This window comes from Chrysochloris asiatica, unplaced genomic scaffold (assembly GCF_000296735.1).
Source record: "Chrysochloris asiatica unplaced genomic scaffold, ChrAsi1.0 scaffold00139, whole genome shotgun sequence".
Taxonomy (NCBI): Eukaryota; Metazoa; Chordata; class Mammalia; order Afrosoricida; family Chrysochloridae; genus Chrysochloris; species Chrysochloris asiatica.
The window spans coordinates 4,373,658-4,389,578 of record NW_006408657.1 but is presented as its reverse complement, the minus strand read 5'-3'; the positions used below and the strand labels follow the sequence as shown (position 1 = coordinate 4,389,578).

The following is a 15,921-nucleotide window of genomic DNA, read 5'->3' as shown; positions in this document are numbered from 1 at the left end:
TTTCCTTGTTAAAGAATAACTATCCCCCTTCTCTAGGAGCTCTGGTAGCGGAGTGGATTACAAGCTGAGCTGCTAACCAAAAGGTCAACAGTTCGAATCTACCAGTTGCTCGACAGAAAGATAAGGCTTTCTGCTCCAATAAAGATTCACAGCCTTGGAAAGCCTGTACAGGGTTGCAATGAGTCAGAACTCCCTACTCAGCACACAACCATCACCGTCCCCCTTATCTACTTGGATGTTGTCCTTGGGTTATGAGCCATCAACAGAGGCCTTCCAGTTCATTTTTTAAAGGTGGCTTCATAAATGATTCAGCATATTTACCCATATATCATGGAGCTTAAAATGAGATTTAATTCTGACAAGCCTTCCATGTACAATTCTGTCTTGCTGAAAGGTTTGATATGCGTACAATTAAATCCTACATGAGGGTTGGGTCCTTAATGTCACCCTTACTGCTTAATGTCACTGTGCTTCTACAGTCATTATCAAGTAATAATGCAGAAAACAAAACAAAAAAATAGCCTTCAATTAGCTAGGTTTTGCTGTTGTGTAGATAATAGAAATATTGCCATGATTTATACAAATATCACACTTTCTACCCTTTTTTCACAGCAATCTGTAAAAAATAATTGGTTAATGGGTGCTTCTTATTGTTGTTAAGTGTGGTCCAATCAGTTCTGACTTATGCACTCCTTGTGTTTCTGAGGAGCAGCTGGTGGGTTTGAACTGCTGACCTTGTGGTTCGAAGTCCAGTGCTGACCCTATAGCACCACACCAGGAGTCCAACAGTGCTTTTGAGTGTTACTGCTGTTGTTAAGTGCTGTCAAGTCGGTTCTGACTCATAGCCAACCTGTATAGGGTTTCCAAGGAGTCACTAGTGAGCTTGAACCACCAACCTTATGATTCAAACAGACCTTGGGATCCAGGACATTAGCCTGAAGCACCATACCAGGCTTACAAATGTAGAAGGCATGTTATTTGCATAAAAATACTGCATATGATGAACATGATTATTTTTCTTAGCTATGCAGATATGTAAAGTGGATCACCTCTGTTGTGTTGAAATACAAATGAATGCAGATTTCATATAGTGATCAAGGTGTAACATGGTGGTGGTTGTTGTTAGGTGCCATCGAGTTGCTACAGACCCATATCAACCTTATGCACAGCAGAACAAAACACTGCCCGATCCTGGGCCAACCTCACTACTGTTGCCACGCTTGAGTCCATCGATGCTGCCACTTGGCCAATCCATCTCGTTGGGGGTCTTCCCCTCCTCTTTTTTTCTCTGACCCTCCACCTTACCAAACATGATGTTCTTCTCCAGTGACTGGTCCCTCCTGACAATATGTATGAATTATGGTAGACTGCATATATATTTATTCCCTTTATTATTTTATCATGCAGTCTGTTCGAATTGCTATTTTCCTTTTTTTCACTCCATGGCAGATAACTATGAGCAGTGGTTCTTATGCCTAGCCATTTTTGAAAAATCATCTACAAACTTTTGGAAAAATAGAAAGGCTTGACTATTTTTTCTATTTTACTCAGCTGAATTAAAAACTGTGCTACCAGGCATTTTGTGTCCTTTTTTTTTGTTTTTGTTTTATGGCATGATTGAAAAGTTGACTAAATTTTGCATTATTTTTACATCCTTATTGTAAGGAGTTTACATTCACTTATTGGTGCTTCAGTACATTTCTCTCAAGTTGGAAATTTATGCAAACTAGAACTCAAGGAGTCTCATAAGTAATTTTCTCTACCAACGAGATAAATGAAGGGTTGAGATAGGACATTGTGCTACTTCCTTCATGTTCAGGAAAGCTAAAGTCTATTTTAATGCAATAAATTGAATTTGCAAAGCCACAATATTTGATCTTAGCAGCAACTACTCTGTCATCTTGATGCTTTTCCTGTCTCTATTTGCAGCTTCTAGCATTATTCTTCCCACTTAAAGATCTACTTAAATCTCTCTCACACAAATACAAATGGTCGGGACATTCTTATACAAAACACTTTTATTCCTTCATATTTCCCATATCCAATCCTGCATTGTTGTGTGGTATTTTGCAAATGTATGCAAAGATTTATGCATGCCCTGCAAATGGTAATTGCTCTCTGTACATTTGAATTCCAAGTCAGAATTACTATATATGGGTTAGCTCACATAAACAGGCATTGTCCCTGGTTGTAAAGAGAAATTACCTGGTCAATTCATTTGGGTCCCTAGGAAAATGAACTCAAATGTTAGGTCTCCAATGTAACGCTTGAAATGACTATTTAAAATCAGTGCTTAACAGAGAAAACTAAAAGGCCGGTTGGGGAGAACTGAAACCACACTGAACTAATGGAATGCAATGCATCCTGTGCCATGTGCATAAATGTATACAGCTTCATTAGTTAGCATTGTGGGAATGTATGCCATTGAAACTGACCCAAAGCTGCCTGAGTTGTCTGTTTCGTATTTCTCCTTTTCATGGCATATCTATTGTTTTCAATATATCAATTTTCTCTGCTAAGTCCCTGCCAAAAAAAAAAAAAAAAAAATAGCATCGACTATTCCTACCACAACATTCTCTACTTGGCATCTTTGAGAATTCATTACAGTGGCCACACAGAACTCAACACACTCACAGTTTGGGGTTTTCATAGGGAAGTTAACAGGTAACAATTCAGGGTAAGAAATATTCAGGGCACAGTTCTTCCAGTCAGGACAACCTCTCCTCAGCCATGTCTACAGGCAGGCCTCTCTCTGCTTGGGCAATGTTACAAAGCTATTTTAGAGCTGCTGATAAATGCTCAGAGGGCACACCACACTACTATAAGCCTTAGTCTGAAGGTGCCTAGTTCTCTCAGTTAAGTGCCTGGAGGCACCCCACTCTGCAAGCAAGCCTCCTGCCTGACTTCACTCAGCTTTACTTGCTCTGGGGTTTGGGACATAGCCCACCGCTCTGTCTAATGCCCTGACTCTTGGTTCTGCTCCTGTTCCTCCGCCACTCCTCTGGTGTTACTGTTTTCTGTTCCTGGGTTAAGAAGGTCCCATGTACAGGGGTCTCTGGGTCCAAAGGACAAACTCCACTTCTGGCTTTTCTTCTTTGATGGTAGTGAGATTCAGCCACAGCCCCCTCCTTCTCAGATGGCTCATTTGATACAGTTTGTAGTTTCAAGTTTTTACAATCACAATCAACTGTCTTAACGACTCACAACTCAATCATATAATGCTATCAGCATCTTCTCCCACCTTCTCTTACCCAGCCCCAGCAGGAAAAAGTGGGAATTTAATGGAAATTTGCAAAGATTATGATTAGCAGAATGGAGCACTGGCAGCTTAGTGGTTACACGTTAGGCTACAATGTCAGTAGTTTGAAACCACCAGCCGCTCAGCAGGAGAAGGAGAAGGCTTTCTGCTCCCATAAAGATTCACAGTCTCGGAAACACCGTGCAGGGCTGCTATACTTAGGAACTGACTCCACGGCACATAACCACCACCACTGTTTTGAAAACCCTATACAGGGTCACTATGAGTCAGAACCGACTTGGTGGCACACAACCACTACCGTGACTAGAAGAGAGATTAAAAAATTCACTGCACCACAGTCCCATAGTACCCTTTATGCAGCTCCCATGTTTCGATGTTACATATCCAGCAGTTCAAAAACTCTTACTTCAGTCTTGTGGCTGTTGCTGTCAAATTGATTCTGACTCATGCCTACCCCATGCGTTGCTGAGTAGAACAGTGTTACATAGGGTTTTCAGTGACTGTCATCTTTCAGAACTAGAGCAACAGCCATGCAGCACCTCTAGGTGGATTCAAACCATCAACCTTTTGATTACTGATGAGTGAAAACTGTTGTGCCACTCAGGTACCTGACTTTAGTCTTGCTGTTGCTGGTTGTATAGTTGGTTCCAACTCAGAAACCCTGTGTAAATCTTACAGGAGCAGAAAGCCTTATCTTTCTCCTGTGGAGCGGCTGCTACATTGGAACTGCTGACCTTGTCGTTAGCAGTTTAACTCGTAGCCCGTTATCTACCAGGGTTCCAGTCTTAGCCCTCATTTAAAACGTCACAGAGAAGAGTATCTCACTGGCCCACCTTTTGTTGGATAACTAGATATGCACTGATTATCTCTGGACAAGATAATCGTTAGGGATCCATCCGTGGGAACTGGAGAAAAATAAATTACTGCTTTGTGGGCTAGGCAGAAGGCCTTTAGGTGGCACCAATGGTTTTCATTTGACTTCTAACCCAAAAGTTTCAAACTCAGCCAGCTGCTCTGCAGAAGAAAGGCCTGGTGATCTACTCCTGTAAGATTGGTGGTGGTGGTAGTGTGCCATTGAGTCAGTTCTGACTCATAGTGACCCTGTATTAGGGTTTCTGAGTCTGTAATCTTTATAGGAGCAGAAAGTCCCGTCTTTTTCCCATGAGCAATTGGTAGATTCCAGCAGCTGATCTTGTGGCTATCAGCCCAGCTCGGTCTCCACTATGTTATGAGGGCTAGCTTCCTGTAATATTGCAGCCAAGAAAATGGAGAACTGCAATGAACACAATGGCTTTTTTTTGGTAGTGAGTTTTCTAATTAATAATGACATCTAACTAGCCATTAATGAAATCAAATCGTTAAACTTGAGCAGTTTCTTCTCCAGGTTTCTCTTTGCTGCTTTTAATTTCTTTGTTTGCCTTGACTTTTTTTTTTTTTTTTTTAAATAGCCCTAGATGCAATCATCATCTGCAATCATCCCAACTAATAAGAACTACTTCACAATGGCTTCAACAAAGAGCCTCCCGCCACCTAGCCGCCTCAGTCTTATCTAATAAAATGAGCCAACCCAAAGGATGGGATTGTCAATTTATACTCACCTGTATCAGGAGCCTAACCCAGCATCAGTATTGCTAATGATATCAAGGGTTCAGACAATAAGGAGAATCAGAAAACCAGCTAGAAATCTGAGTCACCTCTGTGGCTTCCCATGCCCTCCTTCCTGCCTTGAACATTTGGTGATGTTGTTAGGTGCCATCAAGTCAGTTCTAACCCATAGGGACCCTGTATAGGGTTTCTGAGGAGTTGCTGCTGCGCTTGAACCAGCAACCTTGAAGTTCAGTGCCACAGTGCCACACCTTGAACATGGACACGAGTAAGGTTACAGATGAGGGTGATTCGGATAAGAAATAGCTCCATTTTCAGACCCTGATTTAAACAATTATGTTTTATGAGAGACATGTTTCATAAGTCTATAGAGTCTGGGTGTATTTATAATAAGTAACCTTTAGCCTAAAACGTTCTGCCAAGAACATCCTAGATATTAGGGCTCTTCATAGCAAATATCATTCGTCCGTAACAAAAGACCTACTTATTGTCATATTTACAGGATCGTTGTTGTTGTTAGGTGCCATCGAGTCGGTAGTGATTCATAGCGACCTTATGCACAACAGAACGAAACACTACCCGATCCTGGGCCAGCCTCATAATTTTTGCCACACTTGAGCCCATTGATGCTGCCACTTGGCCAATCCATCTCGCTGGAGGTCTTCCTCTTTTTCTCTGACCCTCCACCTTACCAAACATGATATCCTTCTCCAGAGACTGTTCCATCCTGACAATATGTCCAAAGTATGAGAGACAAAGTTTGGCCATCTTGGCCTCCAAGGAGCACTCTGGCTACACTTCTTCCAACACAGATCTGTTGGTTATTTTGGCAGCCCATGGCACTTTCAATATTCTCCTCCAACACCATAACTCAAAAGCATCAATTCTTCTATGGTCTTCCTTATTCAATGTCTAGCTTTCGCCTGCATATGAGGTCATTGAACATATCATGGATTTACAAGATTTGACCGTGTTATCTGCTTGCTTTCTTAACCACGGAGTATCCTCTCAGTAAAGGGAGGGGAACTCAATAAAGAATTCCTGCTCCTTTAACTTCATTTTCTCCACAGGACCTCCACAGTTATGTGGTAAGGTAGCTGAAGGGTTAACTCAGAAACTCATCAACACTAACAAGGACCCAAGTTCTCACCTCTCTCTGTCACTCTCTCTCCTCTGCAATCCTCCTAGTATTTTTTTTGTGTCCAGATTTGTTTCCCATGTTTACAAAATGGATGCTGCAGATCTAAGTACAATATCCTCATACAACAGTGTCCCAAGAGCAGAATGCGAAGGAGCCAATTCTTAGAAGCCCTCTCAGATTTTCCTTTGCATTTCAGTTGTCAGAATTATGTCACATGCCCTTTCCTGACCTCATAACCTAATAAGGGGAATGGAATTAGCCTGCTTAAAATGGGCTAGTGAAGTTCCACCCCAGCTATAAAGGAGAGGCTGCTGGTGCCTAAACAAAATCTGCATTTCATCAAGGGATAAAGGAAGGGGATGTATAGTTGTTGGTTTGTGGTTGTTAACTACTATTGAGTTAGTTCTGACTCTGTATAGAGTTTCTGAGGAGAACCTGGTGAACTTGAACTGCTGACTTTGCAGTTCAAATCAACCTTGCACTACAGCGCATTAACCCACAGCACCACACCAGGACTCCTGCCAAAATCTGGGTTGTTTTTTAAGTACCACGGAGTCAGTTCCGAGTGACTTATAGTGACCCTGCACAGGGTTTCCGAGGCTGTGAATCTTTACAGGATCAGAAAGCCTCATCTTTCTCCCGCTAATGGCTGGTAGTTTCGAACTGCCGACTTTGAGGTTAGCAGCCCGATTCATAACCACTAGGCTACCAGAGCTCCTTTAAATCTGGGTAGCCTGCCAAAAATGTCTCCCATAGTCTTTTACTTCTTGATGTCTACTTGTGTACACAAGGAGCCCTGGTAGCATAATGGGTTATGCATTGGGCTACTAACCAGGAGACAACAGTTGGAATCCACCAGCTGCTCTGCAGAACAAAGACGAGGCTTTCTATTCCTTTAAAGATTTACAGCCTCAGAAACCCTATGTTGTTGTTAAGTGCTATCTAGTTGATTCTGACTCATAGCGACCCTGTATAGAGTGAGTTTGAACCATCAACCCTGTGGTTAGCAGTCCAGCACTTATTCTACAGCACCACACCAGGACTCCCAGAAACCCTATACAGGATCAGAATGGATTCAAGGGCCCAGAGCACTCACACACATACGGTAAGCAGATTTTCTAAACAGTTGCTCTAAGTTTGGAGTTTTGCCTCCGTGTAGTGGAGTGACTTTCTAATGCAACTGCCAGCTCTACTCCAAGAGTTGATGGAACACAGAAACAATGTTTCTCATACTTATTGCTTTAAAATTTAATGCAGGATCTTCCAGCATAGTTTCTGAAATAGCTGTTGCTTATGACTGCCTTCCGTGGCTATAGTGGAGGAAGGGTTTATTTCTTTAAGGCAATGCCGCTCTAATTTTAGTATGTATATAGATCAACTCAATTATTTGTTAAAATGCCTTTTCCTGGGCCCACTTTAGAAACTGTTATCCATAAGCCCAAGACTCTGTATTTTAAACAAAACCCCCTCGAGATTCAAAGCATACATGTTCTTTGGACCACTTTGTGAGAATCACTGTTAATGTGCTTGGGAGCAGGAAATGAGTCTTTCAGGCTGAGTGCTGACTGGAATATGGTTTTCTCTTACTCAAGAGGCTTTGCTTCTGAAGTTTTATCTGCCGGTGCAAATATTCCTTTTGAACAAAACAGACTCTTGGTCATTCCTCATTAAAAGCATCATTGTCGGGCTACTTTGATGCAAAATGTTCTTGGCATTAAGAATTTTAGAGAAATCATCTTATCTGTTTTACAGAGAGGGCTTCAAAAAGTTGGAAAAATTCCATTATCTTTTCATTCCACTTTTCCATGATCTCTTTGAAGCCCCCAAATATATGGGAGGGGACAATTTGAGCGCAGCTTGTCACCTTCCACTCTGACTCACAGAAGAACCTTGTACTTAGGATCAGATGTGTCACCCCATTTCTTGGATGGGATAAGAGTGTGGGCTTTTCTCAGACATCTTGACCCAAAACATATCCCTATTAGCACAACCCTCTCCTCTTGCTTTGAGCACAGATCAACATTCCCAGGAGCTGCTTAGATAGCTAAACGTGTGTGTCCCATGGCGCCTAGACCACCTCACTTCTATACGTAACCCACAAGGAAGGAATGAGGTCATTCTCCTGAATCATGAAAGGGGTGCATGAAGATTGCTTCCCTGCATGTGCTGCTATGGGGAGTAACCTGCTGGTCATGGGAGACCAGTACCTACTATTGAAGTTGGCCCTGCTTTGTCTTTTCTCTATGTGAGTAAGAAGACATTTCTCCATTCACTGCCTGCATTCATATGTGAGTTGAGCTTCCGCTGGTGACCCTACAGTTATGATGCGCCCGATGGAACTTGTCCCCAGGAGGTGGTAGCAGATGTTGTCTGGTGACACAATTATTTCTCAGGACATTTTCATTGTATCTGTTGCTTTTATAAACTTAAAATTTCCCAAACCCTTTTTTTTTTAAAAAAACTGTACTTGTGTATTTAATAAAATTATTATTTTTTTAACATTTAATTGTGATTTGGGTAAAAGTTTACAAAGCAAATTAGCTTTCCATTCAACAATTCTTACACATCAAAAAAAAAAAAAAGGCTTTAACTTTTGATCATGGTTCGGGTGAAGGTTTACAGAGTGAATTGGTTTTCCATTCAACAATCGATATGCATTTTGTTTCGTGCCATTGACTGCAGTCGCCACAATGTGACAGCAGTCTTCCCAATTGTACCCTGCGTTTCTCATTTCCATTGGTCCTTTTTCCCTGCCCTTTTCTGCCTTTTGAGTTTTATCCCTGAACAAATGCTGCCCTTTGAATCTCATGTGGTTGATTGTTCTAGAGACTGTGTACCTCCCAGTGTTACTGTGCATGTTGTAGTACTGTCTGTTGTTTAGATGAAAGTGGAACCACAGGGTTGCGTTCAATCCAAGATTTGAAAAAGGGTTCAAATCAGTCTCAGGGGTTCCACTAGTCTTTATCAGAGCAGTAAGCCTTATCTATTTTTTTTATCATCTGAAATTTTGTTCTATATTTTCCTTCCACTCTATCCAGGGCCCTATATGTGATCCCTTTCAGCGTGGTCAGTAGTGACAGCTCTTTTGGTCTCAGGCTAGTTGAGGCTGAATTTCACATGGTTGTTTAGCCCTTGGGGTTAATTGACTTCTTGTTTCACTCTTCTTTTTTTTTTTTTGTATGGGGAGAGACGGATTGTTAGACTGCTTACAAGTTTTTTTTTTTAAACACTTCATTATTTTTATGGTTATTAGCTTTTGGTTGGCTCTGATGGCAAAGTTAAGCAATAGATGTAAAGAATCCTCACCCAAAATGCACTCACACCCCTCAGTAGCATTTGTTTCCATCAGCATTCCACAGCCCAGTCAGCTGTCCACAGCTTCACACCCCTTTGGGTTATGGAAATGCACATCTTAGTGTAATGAGCTGGAAAACTCCCCAGTATACCCACGATCTGTGTTATTATTATTATTTTTAAATAGCAATTCATATGCAAATACCTTTCCAGGCTGTGGTGTTTCACAGGGCCAAGCTGTGATTCTGGCAATCTGAGTGCTGTTGTCTCTCTGAGCTGGGCTGTTCTGAATTCTCTCCCTTCCTTCCCCAAATCATACAAGGTAGAGTTCATAAATCTTCTTTACATGGTACACCAGGGCAGCAAGTGCTATCGTGTTGTGCAGTCTCTTTCTGTGCAGGTTGTCCTTCCAGACCAGTACCATCGGAGTGGAGGAGGTAAGAGTGTACGGAGGCAGACACGACAGTCTGTAGGCCTCATACTCCTCCTGGTATTGCTCTGGGGTCAAACTGCCAAGAGATCCCATCGAGGATGTAGCATGCTAGGCTCAGCACACCAGCCGGCAGGGAGATGTAGTGGGAATCCTCCAGGGGTGGTAGGGCCAGTGGGGTGCAGAGGCAGGCATTGCCTACCAGCATAGCAGTCTTGTGCTGACAGTTGCCTACAGTGATCCAGAGGGCAGTCTTGTCACCAGTGCACGTGGGTGCCATCGCAGTGTACTTGTACTGTGCCTCCACGGCCTACTCCAGCTCATACTCAAACTGGTCTTGGGCATTCTCCCCATTGTAGATCTCATGTACGATGTAGCAGTTGACGGCAGGGAGGCTCACCCTCTCTCCAGTGCTGCGGCCACTACTGCCCAGGCCAAGGTGCCGTGTTTCCCAAGCAGCCATCTTGCAGGCCCACTCACAGGCTTCTGAGACCTAATTTGTTACTCACCAAAGTAAGATGTAGAACATTGTCTTTGTCAACTATATTGTACCAATAGACTTTGATGTTCCCGTCGATAGACTTGTATTGAAATAAAAATGAATTCAAATACATTGATACTTTCAGTGTAGCTCCAGGCCCAACAATTCATTTCTTCAGTGTGTTTAGTTATGGCTAAGATATATTTTAACAGGTATGGGTCTTTTTCTCTCCATTCCACATGACACATTTTCAGTTTTTGATTTAGAAATTGTATGGTGAGGACATTGTTTCTAGAAAGTCCATTAAATTTTGGCTTAAGTTTACTTTTTAGCTCTTTTTGTTCAACCATAACTACATTCAAAGACAGCCACTCTTCAGATAGACAGAGTGCATGCGTGGCTGCCAATAACTTGCTCTTTCTGAGGTACCAAAATAACATTGTCCATCTTTCTCACTGTTGAGATTTAATCCAACCACTTCTGGAAAGTCTTCTGTGATAAACTTAGTGGATGCTCACATCCAGACAAGCTCTGAGATGCTCAGTCTTGACTTTTCCTACCCTTTCTATGGTGTGCCTATATCTCTAATTAACCTTATAGTCTATATCGTGATCTTGGCATTTATTATTACACTGGAGTGTCCTGCAGGTAACAGACCTGTGTGTGTCCACGGTGCATATGACAATGAATGCATTGCTTATCGTTTAAATGAAATAGGAAATGAATATGACTCAAGTGTCACTACTTGTATGTCAGTTGTTGCACTAGGGTGTTTGTGTGTTTTCTATGATGCTGGCAGCTGTGCCACCAGTATTTAAAATGCCAGTAGGTGACCCATGATGAGCCAATAGGTTCCTAACAGCAAACCATACATTTCCTAGGGTAATCTGAGAAACTGAAAATTTATAAGCAAAGCAAAGCATTGCCCATTGATTAATCAACTCCTAACATACATAGTGTGTGATTAATTAATTCCTAACATATATATATGGGAGTCCTGGTGTGGCGCTATGGGTTAATGCTCCAGTCTGAAAAGCCATTTGAACTGCAAGGTTGGCTGTTCAAGCTCACCAGCTGCTCCTTGGAAACCCTTGGAAATAAAGGGTCGCTATGGGTTGGAACCGACTCGACGGCACTTAACAACAACAACATATATATGTATGTGTGTGTGTGTATATATATGTGTGTGTGTATGTATATATGTACACATATACATACATGCATAGGCATACACATGCACAAATACATGCACACAGTTTTCATTGTACAAGGATAGTGCCATTACTGTAAATGCACAGTCATGTAAAGTATCACTAAATTAATATAGCTTTTTATAGTCGTATACATATGTATGATAATAAATGACTGTTCTGTGGGATAATGCACTGGGTTGCAAGGTCAGTTTGAACTACAAGGTCAGCAGTTCAAACACACCAGATGCTCCTTGGAAATCTTATACAGGGTCACTATGAGTTGGAACTGACTTGATGGCACTTAACAACAACAATAGATGAAATTTAATTTAGAGTTTCTATAATGCTTTGATATTGCAGTAGAGTGAATTATTTCATATGAATCTTCTACCTATATTCTTTGTAACTCTCAAGTTTTTTTGATAGGTCTGCATAACACAAAGGAGCCCTTATGAGGCTGTATGATAAGCATTGGACTGCTGACCACAAATTGGCAGTTGAAACCCGATGAGACTTTCTGCTTCCATAAAGATTCACAGCCTCAGAAACCCTGTACAAGGTCTCTAAGCGTCTTACTAGACTCAATGGCAGTGTGTTTGGTTGGTTGGGTAAAATAAGGTGGGAGAAAATACTGATTGTATGATATAAGTTAGTTATGAGTCAGTGTTAAAAAGGTTCATTGTGATTGCAAAACTCGGAACTCTGATTATGGGTATCAAATGATTCATCTCAGAAGCAGAAATGGGGGATCTCACTATCATCATTGATGAAGGGCCAAGAGTGGAGCATTCCGATTGGACTCTGAGATCTCTGTGCATTGAGCCTCCTCAACCCAGGGACAGAAAACTGTGACAATGGAAGAGTGACAGAAGAGCAGTAGCAGCAGAAGCAAGAGTCAGACAGCTGAAGCAGTGAACTTCCCAGCTCATGGAAGAAATAAAACTGGGTGTCTTTGGACAGGAGAGTCACTTGTGTAGTGGGGTGCCTCCAGGCATTTAATTGGGGAGCTAGCAAACCCATGGAGTTAGAGCTGAGTGCCTTGGGGCTGAGGCTTATAGTGGAGTAGAATGCTCCTTGGGCATTTTTTAGCATAGCTAAGGAGCTTTGTAACATTATTGCAGCAGGGCAAAGACCAAGGGGCCCAAGGCTGAGAATATAAGGACCAAAGAGAGGCCACCCCATGGGCAGTGCTAAGAAGAGGCTGCCCTGACTCCAAGAATTGTGCCCTGAACATTTCTGACTCTGTTAACTTCCTTAATTATAAATCCTATAATCGTGAGTATGGTCCCTGAGTTCTCTGTGGCCATTGCAATGAATTATAAAACCTAACTGAGAAGGAGCCCTTATGGCATACTGGGTTATGCATTAGGCTGCTAACCATGAAGTCAGCAGCTGAAGTCTTAGAGGTACTTCACAGGAGAAAGATGAGGCTTTCTGCTCCCTTAAAGATTTACAGTATTTTTTTTTTTTTTTTAAGATTTACAGTCTTGGAAAACCTATACAAGGTTGCTGTGAGTTAGAAGCAAATCAACATCACACAGCCAGTCAGCTGTGAATAAGAGAGTGCTATGGGAGGGACAATTGGTATTAGATTTGGTAGAGAAAGTAGAAGGGTAGAGGCATGTCTGACTCCCAGCCTTATGGGAATTGGCCAAGGACGGATGCTGATGGTGAAGCTCCTCCTCCTCCCTTGTGAAGTTCGAGAAGGTCAGATACTGTCTCCATGCTCTCTGTTACAGAGATTAGAAAGGTATCCGGGGACTTAGCATTAGAAACTACTGGTCCATAGTATACATCATTGACTGCAAAATCTTAATTAAATACTATATGAGATACAATTTAGTTCTATCTTCCTATATATTAACATACTTGTTTAAGGAGTCCTGGTGTGGTGCTGTTGGTTAATGCACCAGACTGCAAAGCCGTTTGAATTGCAAGGTCGGTGGTTCAAGCTCACCAGCTGCTCCTCGGAAACCCTGTACAGGGTCACTACGGGTCAGAATTGACTTGATGGCACTTCACAACAACAACATATAGTTTAAGGTTAAGTGGTTGATACTGCATCTATGAAATGGGATAAAGTGTTGGGATAGGTCATACTGAGTAAGAAAACAAGGTAGAGCAACAGTGGTCATTCTTGAAGACAAAAGAAGAGAAAAACTGTAGAAGGTTATACACAAACATCCTTTATATGTTTGCCTCTGTTTTCCCCAGACGTGTTTTGCTTGGTCTCAACATAAATTACATTTTTGGCCAACATTTAACATTTGTATGTGTTTCCATAAAAATACCGATTTCTAGCCCCTTTGAAAAGTTGACATAGCTCACGACATTGGGCCCATCTTCTCACACTGTTTGATATGATTGGAGCTGCCTTCTCACAGCTCTTTAGACTGGGCTGACGAAGTCGACTTCTCAGTAGTAGTCACCACTCCCTGTGGTCCTATTTTAGGGCAGAATGTCCATCATTTGTCATTACATTTGAGCTCCTCTGTTTATTAAACTCAATCTCTGCCACTCTTTTATATAGCTCTCTGGGTCCTGATGGCTCCAGTCGTTGGGCTGTGGCAAGGTAGATGTCATGAGGTGCATGTGGGCTACATTTGCTAATGTTGTCAAGTGCTGTCTATCCTGCCTAGGATTTTCAAGGAGTGTCTGGTGGGTTTAAACGGCCGACCTTGAAGTTCAAACTGACCTTGCAGTCCAGTGCATTATCCAGTGCAGTGCCACATCAGGACTCCACATTTGGAATGTTGTTGTTGAGTGCCATTGAGTTAGTTCTGACTCATAGCGACCCTGTACAGGATTTCTGTGGAGCTTGTAGCGTTGAGCTTGCCATTCAAACCAACCTTGTAGTCCAGCGCATTAACCCACAGTGTCACATCAGGACTCCATTTGCTAATAAGTATCTACTATTTAAGGAGCTCTGGTAGCGTAGTGGTTATAAGTCGGGCCGCTTACCTCCAGGTCAACAGTTCGAAACTACCAGCTGTTTCGCGGGAGAACAATGAGGCTTTCTGCTCCTGTAAAGATTTACAGCCTCGGAAACCCTATCCAGGGTTGCTATGAATTGGAACCGACTCCATAGCACACCACCACCACCTACTATTTAAGAGCATGAATTTTGGAGCTAGGAGCCTTATTTCTAGTGCCACCTCTGCCACTTCCTGTCATTATGATTCATAATGTCTTTAAGGCTGTAACATCTAAATATTGAATTAATAAAAATGGTTAGTTTAGAGTTTTTGCAAACAATAAAGGAAATAGTACATGCAAAGTATTTAGCATAATACCTACCACATAGTACATTTTATGTCAAGTTAGATATGATAACTGATATTAAAATTAGTTTTGCACAGTGTTTCAACTTTAGCCTTTCAGGATATAGATTCTATTAGATTTCTTTATGGTTTGTTAATAATCTTATCAAAGGAGGTAACTGACTAGAGAGAGGGGCAAAAAACAAACAGAAAAAAACTAGCCATTGGTAATCCCCTTCCTATCAGATTCCAGGTACTCCTTTTATTTCTATTTGATTGACTCCGAATCTTTTTGAGGTGGGCATCATTCCTCACCACCGCTTTACAAATAAACTTGCCCAATCCCAGGTGACTGAACATATTTAGACACCAAACAGGTGAATAGAATGGTTTTCAAGCACAGGTCTCTCCAACTCTAAAATTCACATTTGTTCTCCTTTAAGGAGTACCCTCTTGAGGCTTTGCCACATGAGCACTAGGATCTGAACAAATGTATGATAATGTACCTCAGAGCCACCAAGCAATTATCAAGTCTGAGATTCACCATTTGAAGATCCACATATTTTGTATTATCAAGTATTCCACATATACATTTGTTGAGGGGTGAATTATTTAGCTGAATTTCCTCTGGAGCAACTCTAAGGTTATTTGAAGGGCCAGGAGGACAGCTGAATTTCTGGAACTCAGCACTATCTCCCAACTGCAGACCCACAAAGAATCACTGTGGAAATGACCAAAGCATGGGGATGGGAGAAAACAAAAGATTCTCAGGGATACCCAGGACTTTATATTAAATGTTCCTCATAAGCAGTGCCTTACATTTTTAATGCAAACCAAACAGAAACACTTCATTTGTTACAAGAGGAATCATTTAACTATGTTGTTGTTGTCAGGTGCCATCGAGTCGGAACCGACTTATAGCGACCCCATGCACAGCAGAAGGAAACAATGTCCGATCCTGGGCCAACCCCACCACCGCTGCCACACTTGATGCCATCAATGATGCCACCTGGCCAATCCATCTCGTTAGGGGTCTTCCTCTTTTTCTCTGACCCTCCACCTTACCCAGCATGACATCCTTCTCCAGCGACTGTTTCCTCCTGACAATATGTCCAAAGTATGAGAGATGAAGCTTAGCCATCCTGACCTCCAAGGAGCACTCTGGCTGCACTTCTTCCAAAACAGATCTATTGGTTCTTTTGGCAGTCCATGGCACTTTCAGTATTCTCCTCCAACACCACAACTCAAAGGCATCAAT

General features: G+C 41.9%; 1 pseudogene; it reads right to left on the bottom strand.

Moving 5' to 3' along the window:
• Positions 1–9,612: 9,612 nt before the first annotated feature.
• LOC102815379 lies at positions 9,613–10,192 on the bottom strand (annotated as a pseudogene).
• Positions 10,193–15,921: the final 5,729 nt, after the last annotated feature.